This window comes from Globicephala melas, chromosome 4, assembly GCF_963455315.2.
Source record: "Globicephala melas chromosome 4, mGloMel1.2, whole genome shotgun sequence".
In the NCBI taxonomy this organism is placed as follows: domain Eukaryota; kingdom Metazoa; phylum Chordata; class Mammalia; order Artiodactyla; family Delphinidae; genus Globicephala; species Globicephala melas.
In genome coordinates this window covers 58,146,023-58,169,920 of record NC_083317.1, presented here as the reverse complement: position 1 = coordinate 58,169,920, position 23,898 = coordinate 58,146,023, and the positions used below count along the sequence as shown (strand labels likewise).

The 23,898-nt window shown below is 41.9% G+C and overlaps 1 protein-coding gene and 1 long non-coding RNA gene across 6 annotated transcripts in view; one reads left to right on the top strand and one right to left on the bottom strand.

Moving 5' to 3' along the window:
• PHLDB2 (pleckstrin homology like domain family B member 2) overlaps nucleotides 1–5,998 on the bottom strand; it is a 128,820-nt gene extending 122,822 nt beyond the window's left edge. For all 5 annotated transcript variants that reach the window (XM_060298048.1, XM_030836751.2, XM_060298050.1 and 2 more), the window contains exon 1: nucleotides 5,935–5,998. The gene's annotated coding sequence lies outside the window, so the exon portion shown is untranslated. The remainder of the gene's footprint in view (nucleotides 1–5,934) is intronic.
• Nucleotides 5,999–6,360: 362 nt separating this feature from the next.
• Nucleotides 6,361–22,683, top strand: LOC138842656 (uncharacterized). Its single transcript, XR_011377382.1, has 4 exons — nucleotides 6,361–6,458; nucleotides 6,805–6,954; nucleotides 16,757–16,860; nucleotides 22,671–22,683. It is a non-coding gene; the product is annotated as an uncharacterized lncRNA (long non-coding RNA).
• The last annotated feature ends 1,215 nt before the right edge of the window (nucleotides 22,684–23,898 follow it).

Below are 23,898 nucleotides of genomic sequence, written 5' to 3'. Positions count from 1 at the left end.
ACTGACTACACTAAATTTAATCAATGCTGTTTTTTATATCTGACCAAAAGCCCTAATAAAGGAAATGGTTACATTAGGATGTTATTTTTATTGTCATGGCCAATCTAGCGCAAAAAATACGGGACAGACTGCCAGGAACATGAGTCAGGATACCCGACCCTCGTCCTGGTTCTGCCAAAATAACCAACAGAAGAAAGAGCCAGAGCAAATCCCTTGGCCCGTCTTCACCTTGTTTTAGCAGAGGTTTCTCCATATTTAAAATGGTGAGGGTGAACAAGATGTTCTTTCTGCTCCAACTTTCTAGGCTCCCATAGACACAGGTTAAATAACACAGGAGTGCCAGTTATACAACGCAGGAAATGGAAATGACTACAGAACAGAAACATGTTTTAGTGATAAGGTGGCAGCTAGCTACCTAACTGGGAAAAGATTGCACCGGTGCGGTTGCCCATGACATTCCAAGGGCATGGTAAATTATTTCAGCATAACGTAGTGGGGAAGAAGGCCTGGTCAGAGTTATGTTAGTGTAATATAATACGGCTATTTGATTCGGCATGATGTATAAGAAATATTTTGTCTACATTCCCATGGCTTGCAATTTCCTTACTAAATATGTTTTCAAAAACCTACTTCTGCAATGATGTAAGCAGTGTGGCAGCCAGACCTCACTTCCCAGTCCCCTCTGAATATCTCTTGACTATGAAGCACTACTCAGGCTGCATCTGAACTGGACAAACAAACGCAGAAGCTGGCTTTCCTTTGCTTTTACCTGCCCTTGTTTTAGCAATACGGTGCTCAAGAAACAAATCAAGGAGAAAGATGGTAACTTTTAGCGTTTTTGCCATTCCTTATGCTGATTCCACAAGCACATCGTCATCTGGAGAGGTCACATGTTGCATGCAAACAAAATATTCTAAGATGATCAACACTGATTTCCACTGAACTCTAGATTTAGCAGCAAATCTTGGAAAAAGCTGACCCTGCTTGAGGTAACAATATTAAATATAGGCATGAACAAACTTTTTCTTCCCCTTAATTTGCAAAGTAAGGAAATGGAGTTCATCTAATAAACTCAACCCACTCACACTAAGCAAAACAAATATCTCTTGTAAAAAACCTCTCAAAAAAGTCTCCAGGTAACTCAGCCTGTTACTCTACACCTTATTTACCTGTTTCTTTGTATGGCAAGCTTCTCCAACCCCTAGCCTTCCCACTGAATTTCAATAAAAATGATTTTTATATTTGGGTTTCCCCTGTTGATCATTAGCTGCTATAGATAACAATCTTGCCTTTAAAGCAGATACAGCACAAACCTTCTTTTCAACATCTAAAAACATTCCTAAATATCATGAAAACAACTCTGCAAATTAACCCTTAGAAGGTTCGAATTTCTGGGTGGCAGAAACAAGTTCTGCCTTACCAAATACTCATTTTGAAGGGATTTGAAAACCTGAGCTACCTTTTTTGGTTTTATTCACTTTCAAAAGATAAGAGTCACATTAATCAAACGCCAACAAATATTTCCAGCCAACAATTATAAAAAAAACAAACTCATCTTCTCTTCCATCACCTGAAAAATAAGTAACAAGAATGACTACACGACAAAAAAAAAAGAATGACTACCCGAAAGGTGATCATGAAAAGGGTGCTATACCCCTTTACTGCAGCACCTGCAGCCTCTTTAAAAAGTCATCACTTCTGAATCATTTCTAAATATACTACTATGTACTCGGCTTTGAGGTACACCCATTGGCTAGTTGTCAAAATGATAAGAACCTACCACAGCGAGGTTCGGAGCTCTTCCAAGAAAGGCACACTAAAAACTTCTCCTATATTTCCAGAACCTCCCAGATTTGAGGATTATAACTACCGTGGCAGGACCACTTAGCACACAACTAAAATCCATAATCACAGGACTAATGGATAATCGTAATGTAAAATGTGAGAGCAGCCATATGTGCACAACTTTTCTGATCGTCAAAAACTCTGAGGGCTTCCCTGGTGGCGCAGTGGTTGAGAGTCCGCCTGCCGATGCAGGGGACGCGGGTTCGTGTCCCGGTCCGGGAAGATCCCACATGCCGCGGAGCGGCTGGGCCCGTGAGCCATGGCCGCTAAGCCTGCGCATCCAGAGCCTGTGCTCTGCAACGGGAGAGGCCACAACAGTGAGAGGCCCGCGTACCGCAAAAAAAAAAAAAAAAAAAAAAAAAAACTCTTTGAGATAACTCCTTTCTATAAGCAGAGCTATTCACAAATACATGCTTTTTACACTCTCCCAGAAAATGAACAAAAACTTTATATTACTATCATTTTCTTCCCCACTAAGTAAACAGATGGAAAGATACAGACTGGGGGTTGTACAAGAAAGTACAATGAAACAGGAGTTAGGAGGTTCTCACTGGCCAAGTGAGCAGATTCAGATAAGAGGATTTCTGAGATTCCTTTTACCCCCATTATTATTTTGCCCTCTTCCCCCAAGGAAGTGCCAAGCTTGAAATGTCTTCAGATTCCTAACCCAAGTTCTACGCAAATATCACATTTATCTTACATATCCACTCATCAGCTTATGAATATCCCTCACAACTGCCCCAAAGCATGCTCATTTCCTTATATGCCAGGTGTCTTTTTTAACTCTGTATTCAGGAGGCCTCTCTCATCCTCTCTTCTCTCCAAGGCAACCCTATCCATTCATGCCCTCTACTCTTAACCCATAAGGCAGGGAGGAAAAAAAATCTCAAATGTTCTGCTTTGTACCATAGCATCTGCTGTGAATGTGGAACCATCTGTTGCCCACTTTGCCATGGGAAGGATGGTGCAGGCATCAGCCGTGGAGTGTCACAGGTCGCACAATAGAATTATGTTCTTCTTGGGGCTGACACACCCAGGCATATGCTCCACAGTCACCATGGCTAATGCTACCCTTCCCCCATCAAAGAGTTTATTTATTTCCTCACAGAGAATGTGACCTCTAAATTCTCACAAAGGGTCAGGTCCATTTTTTAAAAACTTACATATGCCTGAATATCAGTTTCTAAATTCTCTAATCCTGGGTTTTATCTAAAACTAACATCTGTCACTAACACACTTGAGACTTTACCAGTCACCATCTCTGGGCATCTCAGTTTTTGCGTCTATAAAACAAAAAAGTTGAGCTCAGTGATCTCTGAGGCTCCCTTGCACCGTAGCACTCCAAAATTCTGTAATTTTAAGCCAACTCAAAGTCAGTGAACACAAGTTCCTTCACATCTATGGTATATTAAGACTCTTAATGCCAAGGACAAAAGAATCTGCTGCAGACAAAAAGGTCTCTCTGTGTTGAGCAAAAATACCGTCAGTTTCTAGAAGATCCAAATTAGATTAAGATCCCTAATCTTGTTAACATATGTCCTCAAGGTAATACCCTAGTGAAGAGTTTGGGGCTAGATATTCATTGTTTGTGTGTCCTGTGCATTATAGGATATTACACAGCATCATCTGAGGCCTCTACCCACTAGAGGCCAGCCCCAGTTGGCAACTGGGGTTGTCCCCTGCCCCGAGTTGGGACAACCAAAAATGTTTCCAGACACTGGCCAATAACCCCTGGGGAGCAAGTTACCCCCACTCCACCCGCCTCCATTCAGAACCACAGCTGCTGTGTATACCAGGGCTTTATAATAAAGCACATCACTTAAAAGTTGTTTTTGTTTCAAATAGATGACATTTCCACAGTTAATAAGTAAAGTACATCAAGATCTAACAGTCAGATTTATAACGCACATGTATTCCACTTGGAAGATGTACAAAACCACTGTCTTTCCAAGTTATTCATAGAGCCAACCGCCTTTCTGCTAAGGGTTGAGAATTAGCATACAGAGTCATAACCTCAACTGCTCTTTAAAAGTATTTAAAAGCAATCACGTTTTTCACAGCAAGTCCTCTGGTGCACTCCAGAATCAACCCCTGCATTACAGTACAGACCTCAAAAGAGGGCTTTGAGGAAAACAGCAAAATTCAGTGGTGGGTTTAATCACTTCAGCTTTTTCTTCCCTCTCTTGTGCAAAAGCCAGTAAATAAAATGTTTCTGAAAAGGTTGCTAAAGAGTTCCAGCTTTCGTCTGGTGTTCTTTAAGATAGGAGGTAGCAAGCTCTTAGGAGAATTTCCCAGCTATCTTTTCCTCCCTCACTTCAAATAGGGATCCAGGAGACACCCCCTAAAGTCAGTCCTCAGCCCAAAAGAACAGCGTCTGCCAGTTGCATGGAACAGACTGAAGCCTGCAAATTGAAATGATGGCTACTCCTAGCCCAACATCTCATTTTTTCATTTGTGAAAAAGGCTGGGATTTGCAAACCTCTGGGTCTCAGGAGGTGAAGGCTACACTAGTCAACTAAGAGCAAAAGCTCTATTCCCCCTCACTTTTAAAGGAAACCCCAGTTATAAACGTTTTGGGGACTTTACAGAGTTTCTCAAGTACATATAATGTTTAAATTTCCACATTAAATATGTAAAACGAAAACAATAAAATAAAACACAAAACCTTTTAAATAACTTAAGCCCAGGATATGAAAAGGGAATCATGAATAGACACAACTGTTACTTTTCAAAGAACCTTAGCTCTTTATTCAAACAAATATTTACACAATTGAGGGCAATGGTACCGGGGATGTAGCCATTCTGTTAAAATAGTGGGCAGCTCTAAAGCTTTATTTATCCCAAATCCAACTACTCTGTTGCTATCCTACCAGGAACCAAGAATTCAAGAGCTCTCAGGGCAAAAGTTTAACTAACACTCTGAAACTGTGAACTTCATTTAGACCTCTCCCAGCTGAATTCAGATGTTAGAATTCTCGGAGACATATCTCAAACGCCTAAATTAAGCCAAACTAGGAAGCTTAAAGTTACGCGTCCAATACTTGATAATATATATCTGTAATTAATACATTCATACAATGAAGGGAAATGTGGCTGACATATATTTACACTAAAAGTACGCCACATTTTTATGCCTCTTCTTCTAGTTCCACTCCCAGCTGCGTCTGGCTGTGACTAGCTGTGCATTCTAGAACTGTTGAGAGCTTCTTTAGAGCAGCAGAAGGAAGACTTCTAGGGATGAGGGCAGGGCCGGGCGAGAGGATTTCCAGCCCCGGGAAAGTCTACCGACATAAAAGGCTGAGGGCGCAGTTCCCGCTTTTACATGAGAAAGGTAGATGGGTAGCAGGTTCGACTTCCGAAGCTCTTTCAAACAGGAAACCCCAAGTCTGGAAGCGACAGCCTGTCAGCCTCTTAATTTCCTGGCGGTGGCGGGAGTTAGCCCGGCCCTCGGCGCTTTAATAAGTGATGACTGCTAGAACTAAGTTATTCAATGTACCAGCAAACATTTCAAGCTGCGCCTCGGCCGTGCCAGGCGCGGGTGAAACAGGGGTTCAAAACATTCTCTACTTCCAGCCGCTATCTCTAGGGGTGCGGAGACCGCCCCAACCATAAATTTTGGGGGGCACCCAAGGCCAAATGGGAATTTGAGTCTCTGGGCGGTTCAAACTAGTGAGCCCCACTCTTGAAACAAAGTGAGTCAGGAGGGCAGCTAGCTAGATATTTGGGGGAGGGGGTCTTTTCTGAATTCCGCGCCCATACCATCCAGCAGCGGACTCTTTCCTCCGCCCACGGCGACAAAGCGGCTCTAGCCCCAAGATCCCGATCCCTCTCTCCTTGGGTATTCCAGACTTCTCGGCAAAAGTTGCCTCAGGCTCCCCCAAATCCCGCCCGTTTCCTACAACTGTTCTGCGAGCTGCTCTTCCACCCCGCCACTGCCTCCCCAGGATCCTCTCAACCGAGGTCCACCCATTCTTGGGGTTCGGGGCCCCAGAGGCTGCTCAGCCCGGGCTCTGCTAACCCCAGCCCGAGCTTTTGTCCCTGCAGCCCACAAGAGAAGCAAGAAACTCTGCGTCCCCGGCAGCCACTCACCGTCTCATCTTCTCTCCGCGCCGCCGCTCTCCGCCGGCTCCAGCGGCCCTCGCCTGGCCCTCGCCCCGCCTCCCTCCCACCCTCCCTCCAGCCCCGGACCCCCGGCCCCGCCGCAGCTCCAGCCGCAGCCGCCCGGCCACTCAGCACGCGCTGTGCGCAGCCAGCGCGCCCCTCCTGGCCCCGGCGGCCACTGCCTCCTCTCCGCCCACAACCCTCGGCCGCGCAAACGGGCGGCGACCAACTCGGCGGCGGGGGAGGCGACGCCCGGGGGATGCGGCCCGGACGCGCGGAGCCTGCGCGGCCCCTTCTACCCCGCCGGCCGCCGCCTTCTCCTCACCTGGCGCGTCGGCGCGGCCGGGTCCCCAGGGCGAGGGAGGGAAGGCGCGCTGCGGGCACCCAGCCGCCGGGTGCGGTCCCCCTCGGGCCGCGGTGGTGGGCTCCGCGCGGCTCGGTCCTGTGCCCCGGCCCCCTTCGTAACCACCGCGGCGGGCACCGAGGGACTCGGAGCAGTGAAGTCGGTGAAGGTGCCAGGCAGTTTGCAGTTGGGGCTTTTACTGCTGCAGCAGGGGTCTGGCTGGTCTCCCCATCACGGGGCGCCAGCTTCTCGGAGCCGCGTTTACAGCCGTGGTAGAAACCTTGTGGCAGGCTTTCCTAATGAGCTGGAAGAGGGCGGGTGGGTACACGTCCTCGAGCGACGATTTCCTCGCCCGACGGTGAGGTTTATACCGGGAAACTCCAGGTGACCTCACCTCCTCCCGACAGTTCGCCCGCGGGCAGGCACCTGATGCGTCAGAAAAGCAGTTTTGCAAAATGGTTGGGGAACGGCCTCAGCGGAGGATTTTAAACTAACTTGTACTGATTTCGTTTCAGTTACTTCTCTTGAAAGTTTCTATATTTTCCAACGTGTTTTTCTCGTTGCTGCAACCAATGAAAACAATGCTGATGTGAACGGCGGGTGTCTCCACGGAAAGGGACCAAATGGACCCAGGGCGGCCTCAGTCGATCTCCGCACGAATGAGTGTGAGTGAACCTCTTCCAAGTTCTGGGTGAATCTCTGGGCTTACAAAGAGGCAGGTCGTCGGCCCTCGCGGAACTCACAACAGCAAGAAAGAGCACAATAAAGTGCAGACTAATTTATGATCACTATGGCTTTGGTTGGCCAAGTCGTTTTAGCTCCTAGCAACAGTGTCATTAACAGTGTAGTGACAGAGATAGCTGATGTTCAGGATGGTTAATAAGCTTCCGGATAATGTATACAAAGTCCCTGACACCACGAGTGGCACTCAGTAGGCACTCAACAAATAGCTTATTTATAATGCACTTTTCATCTGTGCAAGTAAAAGTCTGACTTCTAATTTATAGGAAAGGCTCACCTATGAACTGCTTGGTGTTTTATAGGAATTAGTTTCCCCTGTCTTGGCTCTTTTCCCCACAGAAACATACAGGAATCAATCCAACACTTAAATGCTTCAGCAGTTTCCCCGATTGGATCATCCCATCACCATAAAATCATGTTATTTCTCCCATCTTAAAAACTCTCTCTTGAATCCACTTCCCCCTCCAGCCACTTGCTCCTTTTTTTCTGCTCAGCCGCAGCAAAACTCCTTTAGCCTTGTTAAGAAAAGCTGTCTCCAAGTTTTCTCTACCCATTTATTCCAATTGGGCTTTTGCTTCTGCTCTGTCCCCTAGGACGCATCCTGTCAAGGTCAAACTCCTAAACTGGACATTTTCTCAGGGCTCATCTCACTCGAACTATCAGCAGAAATCAATGGTGGAACACTTGTTCCTCCTGGAAAACTTTTATTTGGACTTCCACAACTTTTTCATGTTTTTTTTTTTTTTCCCCTACTCCATTGCTTGCTCCTTCTTAGTCTTCTTTGGGAAGAAGATTGCTTGCTGGTCCCTTCTCTTCTCCCAGTGTCTGAGCAGGAGAGTCCCCAGAGTTCGGGCTTTGGATCTCTTGTCTATCAACACCCACACCCTTGGTGATCTCACGACACTAAAGATCACATATGTGGTAATGACTCCCAAATTTTAACTCCAGCCTGACCATCTCTTCTTGAACTGCAGGCTCCAGGCTATTGCCCAGTTAGCCTACTAGGCTACTCCCACATAACATTTCTGATACTAAAATCCTGAAATTCCTCCTTCTGTCTCCCAACCACCCTGTCCCAAATGAAGTTTTCCTCATATCAGGCCAAAAAGCTTGGTGTCATCCTTGACTTTTCTGTTTCTCTCACATTTCAAATCCAATCCATCAGAAAAAAATTTTTCAGCTCTACTTTTAAAATAAATCCAAAATTCAACTACTTAACCACCTCCACTGTTAATTAACACCCTAATTTACCATCACATCTTGACTTTATCCTTGCCCTGTTTCTACTTTTGTCCCCATGAAGGAAGTTCTCAACACACTGCCAGAGCGATCGTTTTTAAACATTGAGACAACTCATATCACTCCTCTGCTCAAGACCCTGCAATGGTCCCCATCTCAATCAGGGCTAAAGCCAAAGGCTATAGAATGGCCTGGAAGGACAATACATGATGTGCCATTCTTTGATTTAAGCTCCTACTTCTTTCACTTCACTCACTTAGTTCCTGCCATAATGGCCTCCTCAATATTCCTGGACTAGAGTCCTAGACAGTATGCTTCCATCCCAGGGCCTTTGTGCTAGCTGTCCTCTCTGCCTGGAATTCCTCCCCCACCCCAAGTACCAGTATGGCTTACTCTCTCACTTCCTTTAAGACACTGCTCAAACGTCACCATGTTCCTCAGGTCTACCCTGACCACTCTACTTAAAATTTAAAAGGCGTTCCACATACTAGTGAGCTTTCTTTATTATTTTTAATGACAGAACGATCACCTTCTATCCTATTATAAAATGTATTTTTCTATTGTGCTTATTATCTGACTCTCCTCACCAGAATGTAAGTTCTGTGCAGGGAGGGATTTTTGTCTGCTCTCTCCAGTGATATAGCCACAGTACTCCTAAAACGATGCCTGGCATGTAGTTGGTGCTCAAAACTGAATGACTTTGACCCAAAGCACTATGGGTGCAAACATTTTGTGGCCTCGAACGATACCAGCAAGACTCCTGACTAGACAGACATCTCAGAGACAGTCGTTCTCCCTCTAAGGTTCTGAGGAGAATGTTTACCAACACAACACACCTAGAATGGCCATAGTTAGGTTGACAATATTCATATCTAAGAAAATATAGCTAACACTTATTGAGAGCAGTAGTTACTGTATCTGCCAGGTGTTTGTCCAAATATACTACAGTCTTAATTAAACTAATTAATAACAACGCTTTGAGGTAAGTACTGTTACTACTTCCCTTTTGTAAGTGAAAAGGGTGAGACAGAGAGAAGTAAATGGTCACTCAGCTAATAAGTTTGTAGAGGCAGAATTGGACACAGGGCAACCTGGTTCTAGAGTTCATGCTCTTCAATACTCCCCTCCACCTTTTCTCTAAATAGGAATGATACTAGAGAAAACATCTGTATAATGAGTAATTCCAAATCACTAGACCAGAAAAAAAATGATCCTCATTGACCTTCCTTCACCATCTTGTTTTATTTGTTGACATCTCTGTCTCTTTTACTATAGCCAAGCTCCTTGAAGGCTAGAGGGGTCATTTTATTCACATTTGCGTGAACCACACTCCAAGACTTGGTGCATGGAAAGGGCTCAAAGAGTATTCGTTTAATGTGATTTTGTAAAGTGACTAAACTCAGCAAAACATCTCACTTCCAATGAGTTAGTATGGTTTTCAAGAGTTTTCATAATGCCACGGCAACCTGAAGATAGAAGAGATCAACAAGGTACAAGGGTTATAGTAAATGTGAAAAGCAGACCCCAACATCTTAAAATGTATAGAAGGCGCTCAGAGTTTAACACCTATTATTATTGCAATAATTGTTATTACCAGAACTTTTTTAGTTATGATGGTATTTTGTGTGTGTGTGTGTGGTACGCGGGCCTCTCACTGTTGTGGCCTCTCCCGCTGCGGAGCACAGGCTCCGGACTCACAGGCTCAGCGGCCATGGCTCACGGGCCCAGCTGCTCCGCGGCATGTGGGATCTTCCCGGACCGGGGCACGAACCCACGTCCCCTGCATTGGCAGGCGGACTCTCAACCACTGCGCCACCAGGGAAGCCCTACGATGGTATTTTTTTAAATAGAAAGAAAAAATAAAAAGACATGAGCACTTTCCTTCTACTTCTTCCATTTCCTGGGTTCTTTAAAACAAAGTGACCTATTTAATCACAGATCCAGCCACACCTACCTCTGTTGCCACACCTACCTCTGTCTGCCATTCCCTGTTGTCCACCAGGGATATTGTGTTGTAAACTGCACAGCAGAACTTCCTTCCCTGTTCCCTTCTCTAGGATCTGTAGTGGTTACAGTACCTGATGGTACTTTTCTTTAGCCACCCCTCTCAGCTAAGGAAAGGTGAAGTGTTGCACACAGTAATATGATGAATTATTTATGTATTATTTCATTTGGAATTAGTTTTCCAAATGGCTGGTTGGACTTGATTAGCTCATGTCCTGAATCTGTACATCTTTTCCTCTCTCTGCAGTAATAACCTAAAAAATCTTTGAAGCTTTTAACTTGGTCACTCTCAACTCTTGTCCAATTTGTGGAACAACTGTTTATACTAAAGTTATCTTTAATATTATGCCTATAAAAAGAATCAAGAAGTTTTTATTTGCAGAGTGCAGTGGAAAGATCATTGATTTTAGAGTCAGGGAGATCTGGGTTTAAACCCTGACTCAGCCCCTTTACCAGTCAGGTAATTTGAGTGTGTTATTTACCTTCACTGAGAACCATATTTCTATTCTGGTAAATGGGACTGATAACACCCAACCCATATGTTTGTGAATTAATGTGATAATGTAGACACCACTCTTTGCACAGGAGATAGCACCCAGGGATTACTCAAAAGTGTAGTTTCTTTTTTTTTTTTATTCTTTTCTTTTTTAATGAAAATAGTATATATTTAAGGTAGACAACATGAGTATTTTATGGACATACACGTAATGAAATGATTGTAACAGTCAAGCTAATTAACATACCTTCTCACAGTTACCTTTTTTATGTGTATAATGAGAACACCTAATATCTGCTCTCACCAAATTTCCAGTATTCAACACAGTATCGTCATGCTGTCACATTAGATCTCTAGACCTATTTATCCTTTAACTGCGACTTTGTACCCTTTGACAAACATCATCCCATCCCCCATCCCCAGCTCCACCTCCTTGCCCCTGGTAACCACCTTTCCACACCTACCTTCTATGTGTTGTAATCCACTTTCTTAGGTACCACATGTAAGTGAGATCATGCAGTTTTTTTCTTTCTGTGCCTGGCTTTCACTTAGCATAACGTCCTCATCAAATGAGTAGTTTCCAACCACACTTGCCCTTTTCTGGAACTGTTATTAATGACATCAACCATTGTGTTGTACTGCCTTATAGACGTTGAGTTCCACTTCATAAACTCCTTTTAGAATTTAGTGCTAGGGACTTCCCTGGTGGCACAGTGGTTAAGAATCTGCCTGCCAATACGGGGGACACGGGTTTGAGCCCTGGTCCAGGAAGATCCCACATGCCACTGAGCAGCTAACCCCACGAGCCACAACTACTGAGCCCGTGTGCTGCAACTACTGAAGTCCGCGCACCTAGAGCCTGTGCTCCGCAGCAAGAGAAGCCACTGCAATGAGAAGCCTGTGCACCTCAACGGAGGGTAGCCCCCGTTTGCCGCAACTAGAGAAAGTCTGCAACAACGAAGACCCAACGCAGCCCAAAATAAAAAAATATATATAATAAAATTTTTTAAATTAAAAAAAAAAAGAATGTAGTGCTAGGATAAATTTTCTCTCTCAAAAAAATCCAAGTACTTTCGTTTCTTAGAAAAGGTATCTTCATCTATTTTAACATTGGATTTGCAATCATTGTTAAGGAAAACGGTGTAAACCAATGTTTCCCTTTGTATCCTGTTTGTAAGGAAGCACAGTGTCAAATTTACTATTAAATTATTGTACTATTATAAATTATAATTTTTAATATATAGTAGCACAATTTAATGTACTATATTATAATGTATAATGTAATAGAATTGTACTACTATAAATTAAGTTATTAAATTATTGTACTAAAGATTTTTGCTTCCTACTCTTTTTTTATGCCTTCAATGCATTCTTATTCCAATAATCTTATTGGATACTTGGATTTTACACTGTGTTCTCATATATATATTCAAATATATTAAGTATAAATAACACATTAGCTCATCAAATTAACACCAGAAAATTAATCAAAATTAAAGTGGAAATTTATCCCCATGTGCTTCCTTATGTTCAAACTATTAAAAGACTGGCTCTCTAATTATGAGAATAATTTAAATACATTTGGAGCACCTGATTAATTTCTGCATCAAAATGTTTCTTTCTGATCTGTCTCCATTTTTTTCTGTGAGTTTTATTGGAATCAGGCAGGAAAAGGATGCTGTGTGTGTGTGTGTGTGTGTGTGTGTGTGTGTGGTGTGTGTGTATGTGTGTGTAGCCCCTTTAGATTAACCTATCACAGCTGTGTTTATCTGGTTTACTTTTCTAATCATCTGAGGACCCTGAGTTGATCTACTTTTCCTGCATGGCAGATTTAAAACAAGGAGTTTTCTTTGTAGCTTAGCTGCTCATCACAGAAAAAAACAGTGCTCTATCAGTGGTAATCCTTGATATTGCTGGGAACTCAGTTTCTCTTCTCTGTTGATCTTGTTTAATTTTTCTTTCATCTGACTTTCACCATCCCTCCAGTAATCTCATACCTTGAATTCAAGTTCCCCTATAATATAACATAATATAATATAACATAATATAATATACTATAATTTATGTATTTATTTTGGAGCCATGTCTTACAGGGATAAGTGTTTGACGTGCCAGATATATACAGACTTCAATGCACTAGAGACTTCTGACAACTCAGAGCAGGGGCCAAGACTCAGGTCATGAGGCCTGTTAAACACAGAGGCAGATTTACTAAGCATCTACTCTGTTCCACACAATATGCCTAGATTGGTGGGAAGTGGAGATAAAACAAGACATTTACTGTGTGTCTATACATAAGGAATTTACTGCCTAGCATATAACTAATGTGATCTTGTAATACAAAATCTAAAGAAAATGATACAAAGGAGTTCAGAGAAGGAGTATCTCTGCCCAATGAGTCTATCAGGGAAGACAACGTGTGTGGCCTTCATATTGAAAGAACAGCTTCCCAGCAGAGGAGACAATATGCACAAAGCAGCTGGGCGGTAAAGGCAGGTTAGGGAAGTGGTGAGTAACGCAGCCTGCCTGAACCTACAGTACATGGAGGGAGGCTTGGGAGATAAGATCGAGGGAGCTGGGGAGGCACTTGCGGGGAGGGAAGGGATGAGGCCTTGAATTTTAGATTTTACATCTAGTACCATGTTAATTATGTCATTTCCTTGCTCTAAACTTGCACTGGCTCCTCCTTGCCTGACAAATACAGGAAGAGCCAGTGGCTATGTGGGAAGTGGAAACTGATTATATAGGAGTAGGATGAAAGAGAAAGATGAGCTCCAGCCACAGAATTTAAACACTCCAATAAAGTGGTCCAGATTCTGTTTCCTAATATGTTAAACAAAGCTCTCAGTCCAAGAAAAAGCTGCTCAATTGAATTTTCACTAAGGGCCCAGTTAAAATACTGAATTTCTGCCCACTCCTGACTGCCATCCATTTTTTAATCTTTGGATGACTCCATAGTTACAGATCCTGAGTTCTCACAGAACTAAGTACGAAACAGGTAACTTTTGACTATTATGGTCAGGTGTTGAACCGGAAATTCGGTGACAATATTCCAGTGAACCAATTGTGTCACCTGGGACTTAGGGCTACTTGCTTGACCTTTTTATTTATTTTTTTAAATATCTTTATTGGAGTATAATTGCTTTACAATGTTGTGTTAATTTCTGCTGTACAACAAAGTGAATCAGCTATACGTATACATATATCCCTATATCCCCTTCCTCTTGAGCCTCCCTCCCACCCTCCTTATCCCACCCCTCTAGATCATCACAAAGCCTCGAGCTGATCTCCCTGTGCTATGCGGCTGCTTCCCACTAGCCAACCATTTTACATTTGGTAGTGTATATAAGTCAATGCTACTCTCTCACTTCGTCCCAGCTTCCTCTTCCTCCCCTGTGTCCTCAAGTCTGTTCTCTACATCTGCATCTTTATTCCTGCCCTGACACTAGGTTCATCAGTACTGTTTTTTTAGATTCCGTATATGTACGTTAGCATCCGGTATTTGATTTTCTCTTTCTGACTTTCTTCATTCTATATGACAGACTCTAGGTCCATCCACTTCATTACAAATAGCTCAATTTCATTTATTTTTATGGCTAATATTCCATTGTATATATGTGCCACATCTTCTTTATCCATTCATCTGTGCTTGACCTTCTTAAATATTTCACATTATGGGGGTAATTTCTCTCAGGGGAGTTGTTAAGAGAGCTAGTAAAACGTTATTACATACCACCCATCTCTGACTAGATATTTAGCATCAGTGCTCAAAAATTTCTAAGTGGTTGTTTGAAGCATTTATTTCTGAGATACAGATAGTGATGCTTATGACTGGTACAGTTCTTTTAGACTCATTTGAATGTCTGGCTATTCACAAGAACTAGGCATTTCTATGAGTTACAAATATGCCTAAAGAAGGTAATCGAAATTCATTTACTGGGTTTCTCAAATGGGAACAAAAAGAAATTCTATTCAAAAGGTCCTTCTCTGGGTCTTCCCTGGTGGTGCAGTGGTTGAGAGTCCGCCTGCCGATGCAGGGGACACGGGTTCGTGCCCCGGTCCGGGAGGATCCCACATGCCGCGAAACGGCTGGGCCCGTGAGCCATGGCCGCTGAGCCTGCGTGTCCGGAGCCTGTGCTCCGCAACGGGAGAGGCCACAACAGTGAGAGGCCCGCGTACCGCAAAAAAAAAAAAAAGGTCCTTCTCTTATTGTTCATCTCAAGAGGTTGATCTCCAGGGTATGTGTTATATTTATAACGTTGACATAAGAATCTCCAGAAATTTAACGTGGGATAGATACACTCTACCTTTAATGTTAATATTAAAAGTTAGCTTTATAGAAGGTGTATGAACCCAAGAACTCACAAGAGGGAAGTTACAGGTATTGAAATGAATTTGCTAGTCAAGAAGGCAAACGTGGATATGATTAAAGAGTGCATTTCCTTCCCTCTCTCCCACCCCTGCTTGCAGAAGTTTCTGTGGCTCTCCCGCTGGTTCCTCTCCAAAAAGCCCTGATAAGGTCTGAGGACCCCAACAGCTGGAGTGCTGGTGGAGGGAAATCACCTACATGCTCTTCATTCCTCTGGTCTGTTGAGCATTGATGGGCAATGTTATCAAGACAAGCCCTGATGTGGTTTATTGGTTTGCTGTCTCACAAGCTAGTTTTGTCTTTCATCCTATCTGGCTCCTGAGTTAATCGAAGTGATGATCCAGGTGGGGAATTCCTTACACAGGCAATTTTGAAGGATCCATATGGGTGGAGGGCAACATTACCTCTAATGGATAATTCACTGGTAGTTAGTCTCCAAAAGAAAGTTTTATCTCTCATGGGCTATTACCATCCATGTTCAATTCCCTATGACTTTGTAAATAGTTGAATGCTTTGATCCTATTGGAAATATCAATCCCTTGTTTTCCATTCAAACTGCTCCCATCTTCAGTACAAGAAAGGACAGGATGAGGTAAAGGGCAGTTGCTGAGGGATTACTCAGTATTTGAAGCTTGCACTTATGGCAGGGATGTGATGGCCGGGGATGACAGGAGTAAGCAGACATTGGAATGATAAGCTTCTGAATCAAGGCTCTGTTCTCAATAACACAAATTAAAATTTGTGATTATTTTATTTGTCTTTTTTTTTTCTCCCCTCATTCCCTCACCTCCCCCACCCCTATAATTCTAAGCTTTGTGAGGTCAAGGCACTTCTGCATTGTGTACCATTATATGCCCAGTGCCTCCCCCAGTACTTCATACGTGACAGATACCATAAATTATTTGTTGAATAATTACATAAATTGGTCTTGAATACTGAAAATCTAAGTTCATCACTTCTACACTTAAGAATTCTTCAGTGACTCCTTCAAGACGTGAGATAAAATAAATCCAGAATCCTTGTTTTGGCATTAAACAAATAAACAAAAAAGTAAGTCATCTGGTTACTCCAGGTTATTTTCCTAACTAGTAGGTCACTGTTTCCTCTGCCCTCTCCCTGCAAGGAGGGGACATTTCAATCATCATAAACAACTTGCAGTTATTCACAAGTGTCATATTCGTTCACCTCTTTCCTCATAATCAGCAATAGTAAGTGCAGGAATCATACATTCCAGAAAGCTTTTCCTAACTCCACCCAGGTTTTGGTTAGGAGCTAAAGTACTTCATGTTATTGGATTGCAAATTTTCTGTTTTATCATCTGTCTCTGCTCAAGACATAAACTCCCTCAGGTTAGAGGGCTGTGATGGTTAATTTTATAGCAACTCGGCTAGGCTATGGTGCCCAGTTTTTTGGTAGAACACCAGACTAGATGTTGCTGTGAAGGTGTTTTTAGATATGATTAGCATTTAAATCAGTGGACTTTGAGTAAAGCAAATTACCCTTCATAACATGACTGGGCCTCATCTAATAGTTGAGACCTTAAGAGCAAAGATAGAGGTTTCCCAAAGAAGAAGGAATTCTCAAGATTTTAACATAGAAACACTACATTGCTTTCCAGCGTGTCCCCCGGAACCTGTGTTCAAGACTACAGCATCAGATCTTGCCTGAATTTCCAGTCTTTGGGCCTGCCCTGCAGATTTCAGCCCTGCCAGCCCCCACTATGTAAGACAAGTCTTTAAACCACCCTCTCCCTCTCTCTCTCTTTCTCTCTGTCTCTCTATCTCTACCTCTATCTCTAGCACTCTCCCTCTCTGTCTCTCTATTATATAAAATATAAATATATATATATATATTTCTCTATATACATATACATCTCTTGTTGGTTCTGTTTCTCTGGAGAAACTTCAGTAACCCAGGAGCTTTCTATTTTAACTCCTGTGTCTAAAATGTAGCACAATAAGTAAATGAAAAATTAAATCTAGCTTGAAATCACCCTCCCTTACTAGAGGAGGACTTTGCAGTGCAGAGATGATCAGCTAATCCTGGTGAGGTCAACTAAACCAGGTCCCGAGCACATCCCTGAGCACCCGCTCCCCGTCCCCTGGTAACTTGATCATCTGATGCATATTAAAAAATAATAAGGAAAATACACACTTTATGAATCTATTTATTTTGTTGATGCTGGGGAACACATTACAAAGATTACAACCAGCACTGTGAGCCCTGAATTGGAGAGCTACTGAGTTGGAGCCTCATCCCCGACCCTGCAAGGAGACAGTAGGATCAGCTGCTCTTCTAGAGCACCTAAAACTCCATGTCTTTCCCTCTGCATCCCATCCCACCCCTTTTTGTGTGCATCTTGATTTTTGAATGACTGGTGAGTCACTGGAAAAGACCTCTCCACATCAGCTGCTTTGGCCTGCCTGTCACTCAGCACCTGGTCCAAACAAAACCTCAGCACGTGCTCAGTGGGGTAAGTAAGCACATGATCAAAGCTCCAGGCTAGAATTGACAGCCTCAGACTATCTTCCTGGTGTTTGCTGGACTCCCGGGTTTATCCTGGGAAATGCCAGGTCATTCCCAATATGCATCACAGAGAGTAGGTACTCATAAATATTTACTGAAAACCTCTGAGGATGAAGTGCACACAAAGGGAGATCTCACGACATGTTGCCCGTCACCAACTCTGTCCTCCTTGGGCTCTTCTCTCTGGGCATTATCCTCCTCCATCAGGATCTTCTGCTGAATCTCAAAGGAGAAACTGGGATCAATGCCAGCCTGTGCTCAGCAAGAAAAGAGAGATACCATGAGTGGGAAGCTGGAAGCTGAGGTGACCTCTGAAAGCTGCAGGTCAGCAGAGCTAACATCTAGGAAACACAAACTGCTGTCGAAATTGAAAAACAGATATCCTGGGTCATCCTATATTCCCACTGCTGACTATCCTTTAGGATGACAAAACTTTCACACTATCAACACTAACCACCACCAACCACCACCGACAAAAGCACACTTTTGGATAAAATAATTAGAGATTTTTTTAAAAAATGGATGCTGGCAAACAATCAATGGGCAAATATTTAGGCAAAGAGAAGAATCCGTTTTTCACATAGTTTCTGCTTGGGGTTTACTGTTGCTTATTTTCTATTTTTCATCCCATGCTTATTATTTACCAGCATGTTAGGTACTTTGTCTTTATTATATCATTTAAGTTTTACAAAATCTCATTATAGAAAAGGAAGCCAATGTCCTTGTTCTTAAGAGCTCCCCACGGAGCTCCTGACTTTAAGTCAGACCTCCCACAGCTCTCATATGTCCAGTTTTCTCTGCAGACTCAGGGCTGCCCCAGGAGATGATGTGGGCCCACCATCATGTTAGGGTTCCCATTTGTTTGGTACTTACTATGCCAAATATTTCTCATTTGATTTTCACGATGACTCAGATATGGCATGAGGAGGGGAATTCAATTTTGGACATGTTGGGTTGGAGGATATCTATAGATCAAGTGAAGTGCAGGGAAGAGATCATGGCCATGGCTGGAGATGTATATTTGGAGGATGCAGATTTTTTTTTTTAATATTTTATTAAAATATTAAAGTTCCTGGGAGAAGATGGAGGGGACAAGGTCATCTTACAGTTGGAAGGCTGGCCTTGACTAGGATATATATTCCTCATTTCAAGAGGATGAATAAAGGAAAGGAGAGGGGGATAGATACCTACATAGGTCAAGAGCTGTGTGATGGAAGGAGTTAAGAGTACAGGATATTTACATACTGAGGGCTTTATTCTTGTCAGTGAAGTGCAAGGCCAACTTTTCCATTGAAAGTCTACCAACTGGAAAATTTTTGTAGGAGCTAAATGCTGAAATATAGACTTCCATGAGTTACATTAAAAAGAAGCTTGATTCATTTTGTTGTAAAGCAGAAACTAACACACCATTGTAAAGCAATTATACTCCAATAAAGATGTTAAAAAATTAAAAAGAAGCTTGAAAAACTTTTGTGCTACAAATAATACCAAGAAAGAAAAAACACAACCCACAGAATGGGAGAAAATATTTACAAATCATATATCTGATAAGGGACTTGTATCTAGAATATTAAAAGAAACTTAAAATTCAAAATGCTCATAGGATCTGAATAGATATCTCTCCAATGAAGATATACACATGACCAATAAGCACATGAAAAGAAGCTGAACATTATTCATTAGGGAAAAGCACTCCAATACCACAATTTGATACCACTTCACACCCACTACACTGGCTATAATGTAAAAGACAGATAATATCACATGTTGGAAAGGATAACATGCTTTGGGGATGTAAAATGCCACTTGGGAAAACAGTCTCTCTGTTCTTCAAAAGATTAAACACAGAGCTGCAATAAGACCCAGCAATTCCACTCATAGGTATATACCCAAAAGAGATGAAAACATGTTCACACATAACTTGAATACAAATGTTCATATCATCACTATTCATAATAGCCAAAAAGTAGAAACAACTCAGATGTCCTTCAACTGGTGAATGGATAAATAAAATGTGTAAAATAAAATGTGTAAAATAAAATGGTATATCTGTATAATGGAATATTATTTGGCCATATAAAGGAATGGAGTACTGACACATGGTCTGACATAGATGAACCTTGAAAACACTATGCTAAGTGAAAGAAGCCAGTCACAAAGGGTCACATACTGTATGATTCCATTTATAGGAAATGTCCAGAACAGGCAAGTCTATAGAGACAGAAAATAGATTGGTGGTTGCCTAGAGCTCATTGTGGGGAGTAGTGGAGGAGGGGTAGGGAGCGACTGCTAACGGGCAGGGGGTTTTTCTGGGGGTTGATGAAAATGTTCTAATATACACTGTGGACAACTTTATGAATGTATTTAAAAAATACAGAATTCTACAATTTAAATGAATGAATTGTATGGTTATGGGAATCATATCTCAGTAAGCTGTTTAAAAAAAAAAAAAAAAGGAAACGTGAGGAAAGGACTATTGACAAAGGCAAGACTGAGGAACACTACTGAAGACCAGATAATAATAACAGCCATTATCTTTGAGGACTCGCACTAGGCTAAGTGATTTCCCTGCATTATTTCCTTCACCACGAACCCATATATATTAGGTCCTTTTCCCTCATTTTACAGACAATACAATTAAAGCTCAGAAAACATAAGGAACTAGTTCAAGGTCAACAGCAAGAAAGAGACAAAATGTAGCCCCCGGTCTGGGTCAGTCTGGAGCCTGTTTCTTAGTACCTGCACTATGCTGTCTCCCACAGGTTTTGCTTTTCTATTTAGCTTCAACTTTCTAGGTTCAACACAAATGCCAGTGTCTTTAGGCCCACCTCTTTCTCCCCAGCACGCCCACAATTCTCTGTCTACCAGTCTTAGAGTGGTAGACAGCCTTTTCATCTCTGAGTTAATAAAGAGATGTAGAATAACTGCATCAATAAATTAGCACTCTCCTTACCCTCTCCACACTCAGGAGTCCTAGAAGCATGACCATAGCCCCGTACAGAAAGATTTCCCCAGGCTCAGAACACTGACTAAGAGATTAAGTAGCCAGGAGCTCAACTCAGAGATAATGCATCTTTCCCTTCTCCTCTTCTTGGAGAGGGTAAGAAGAAAAGAACAAAAGCTAATCTCAACTCTTAGATAGAGAGACGACACCCACCCCTACCCTTAAGCTGGTTCTCTCAGGTTTTGAGATCTTGATGCTACCTGCCAGCTTTCCTCACCTATTAACTACAAATAGACCTAAATTAGCCCCTGGCATGTAGTAGGGATTCAAGAAATTTTATCTTCCTTTTCCATTCATTTCACAGTCTCCCACCCTGTCCCCCACAAGGCACTTACTGTTTACGTGGAACCTCTAGTCTGGAATGGGCTGACTATAAAAGAAGGGACAAAATACAAAGCTGGCTCACTGAGCCGGTCTGGGCTCGGTGATCATAGCAGAATCCTGGGGACCATTTAAGCTGAGGCACTAAGGTTCTCCTGAGGAAACTATGATATCTGTTTACATATATCCTAACACTACGTTTATTTTCATAATATGAGAAGCAGCAGAAGAAAAATAATTCTTTATAGTAAAATATCCCAATGTTTATGTGGGCTTACATTGTGCCAGACATTGTATTGGTATTTTTTTTTAATTGAGGTAACACTGGTTTATAACATTATATCAGTTTCATGTACAGCACTATAGTCTGACTTCTGTATATGCCAAAGTGTGCTCACCACTAAAAGTCTAGTTTCCATCATCACCATACAGTTGACCCCTTCATCCATTGTGCCCTTCTCCTCTGGTGACCACTTCTCTGTTCTCTGTATCTATGTATGTTTGTACTGGAGTCTTTATAGACATCGTTTTGTCCTCACACAACCCATGGTTCTCTTATTGGACAGATGAGGAAATAGAAGGTAGAAGAGCAGGAATAATTTCTCCAAGGTCACTCAGTCAGTAAGGGGAGGGGGCCAGAAACCTCCCAAAGGTCTGTGTGACTCTAATGCCAAGTCTCTCCATCTCTCCCGACACCTCCTCCCACATCATTTCTGTTACCACCGAACACCGTTTCATGGAGGCTGTTCTGCTAAAAACAGTACAGAGGAACGCAATTCTAACATGAAAATATGTTTACAAGCAATCATCCTATATCAATGCAAAAATACTAGATTAAACATTTAAAAACAGGACACAATACCACATTAAGATAATGTACCATGAGCAAGTGGGATTCATTTCTGGAATGCAAGGATGATTCAGTATTAGGAAATCTATTAACATGAGCAAGACATTAGTAGATGTAAGAGTAATAATCACATGACTATTCCCTAGATGAAGAAAAAAGTTCTTGAAAGATGCTTCCTGATTAAAAAAAAAATTGCTCAAGAAAATAGGAAATGATGCATATTTCTTAAAGCCAAAATTGTGTTTAATGGGGTAATATTAGGGGAATTTCTAATAAGATTAGGAAAAAGTCAGGAATGTCCACTATCTCTGTTACTATTGAACACTGTCCTGGAGTTATTAACCAGCAGAATTTAAAAAGAGAAAACAATAAGGGGTACAGGAATTTAGTTAAAAGAAGTAAAATTATTTTCAGGTGATTTGGTAGTTTACCTAGAGAACCTGAGAAAATCAATGATAAACTAACACAAACGATAAAATGAATGTAGTCTTTCTAAATGCTAAAGATAATGTTAATTTTAAGATAATTTCAAACAATTTCAGAAATAATTTCAGAATAACTTCAGCAAAGCTGCAAGAATAACACAAAAACATTCTTTCTGAAACCATTTGGGGGTACGTTTGGAATGTGGTGCCCATCGCTCCTGAATAGTTTAGGACATTCTCCAGATAACCACAACATAAGGATTAGAATAAGGAAATTATCACTGACGGACACTGAATTCACAAACTCCATTCAAGTTTAATCAATTGTCCTAATAATATTCTTTATAGGCTCTAACATAGGACCATGCGTTGCATTTAATGGTCATGTCTCTTTATCTTTTTCCAGTCTGGAAGAGTGCAGCATGGGTGGCCTCTCATAGGCTAATTTATCCTTACTCCCATCCCCTCTGCACCAAGGGTGCTGGAAAAGACAGAGAGTGACTGCAACCAAATGCTATCTTGTCAGACATATAGAATGATTAACTGCCTGAGTGGGTAAAGAGATGCCTGGAAGGTATGTTATGCTTTTATCTTCTTTTATTTTTTACCATAAAAGTTTTAAAGCAGACTGTAAAAGTAGAAGTATATATAACCATTCACTCTTTGCTAAATTCTTCTGAGTTAGGATGTTCACAAGAAAAAACTGTCTTGTTTCCAAATGGTCTCAGACACTCTCTCTTAAATTAGATTTAACAGTATATCTCTTAGATCAGCATATTCTCAGGTCTCTTTCGATCTTCAAATAAATCTCAGTTAGGGAGCTTTTTCCTAGATTAAATTTTAAACAGGCACACAGAGAGCACAAATATCCCCATTGTGTTAGATATGAGTCCTAAGTAGGTTTAAAAAGTCTAATCTGACTGCCTGAAAGTTCTGTTAGGAATTCTTAGAAATCTGTCAGATTACCACTAATTCCATGGGGCGGTAATTTGAATTTCTTTTTTTTTTGTTAGATTACTTCTCTTTGTTTTTATTTTATTTTACATATTTTTAAATAAATTTATTTATTTAATTTATTTATTTTTGGCTGCATTGGGTCTTCATTGCTGTACACGGGCTAGTTGTGGCAAGCGGGGGCTACTCTTCGTTGCAGTGCACGGGCTTCTCATTGCAGTGGCTTCTCTTGTTGTGGAGCACGGGCTCTAGGCACATGGGCTTCAGTAGTTGTGGCTCTCGGGTTCTAGAGTGCAGGCTCAGTAGTTGTGGTGCACGGGCTTAGCTGCTCCGCGGCATGTGGGATCTACCCGGATCAGGGCTCGAACCCGTGTCCCCTCCATCGGCAGGCGGATTCTTAACCACTGCGCCACCAGGGAAGTTCCTTGAATTTCTTTATACGTAGAGCCTACAACTACTTTTGCCTAATTATATTTTATGATAATCAAATCATTAGCTTTCATCCATATTGACAGTCGACTGTCTGAAGGTGTTTGAAAGCATAACAGGTATGAAGGTAAAAGTTATGCTATGCTTGTTTGATGAATCTTTGTCCTCATTATGTTTCCTGGATAACTTACTTATATATATTATTGGATAGTCCTTATTCCTTCAGTTCAGATAGCTTTCTTTTCCGGACG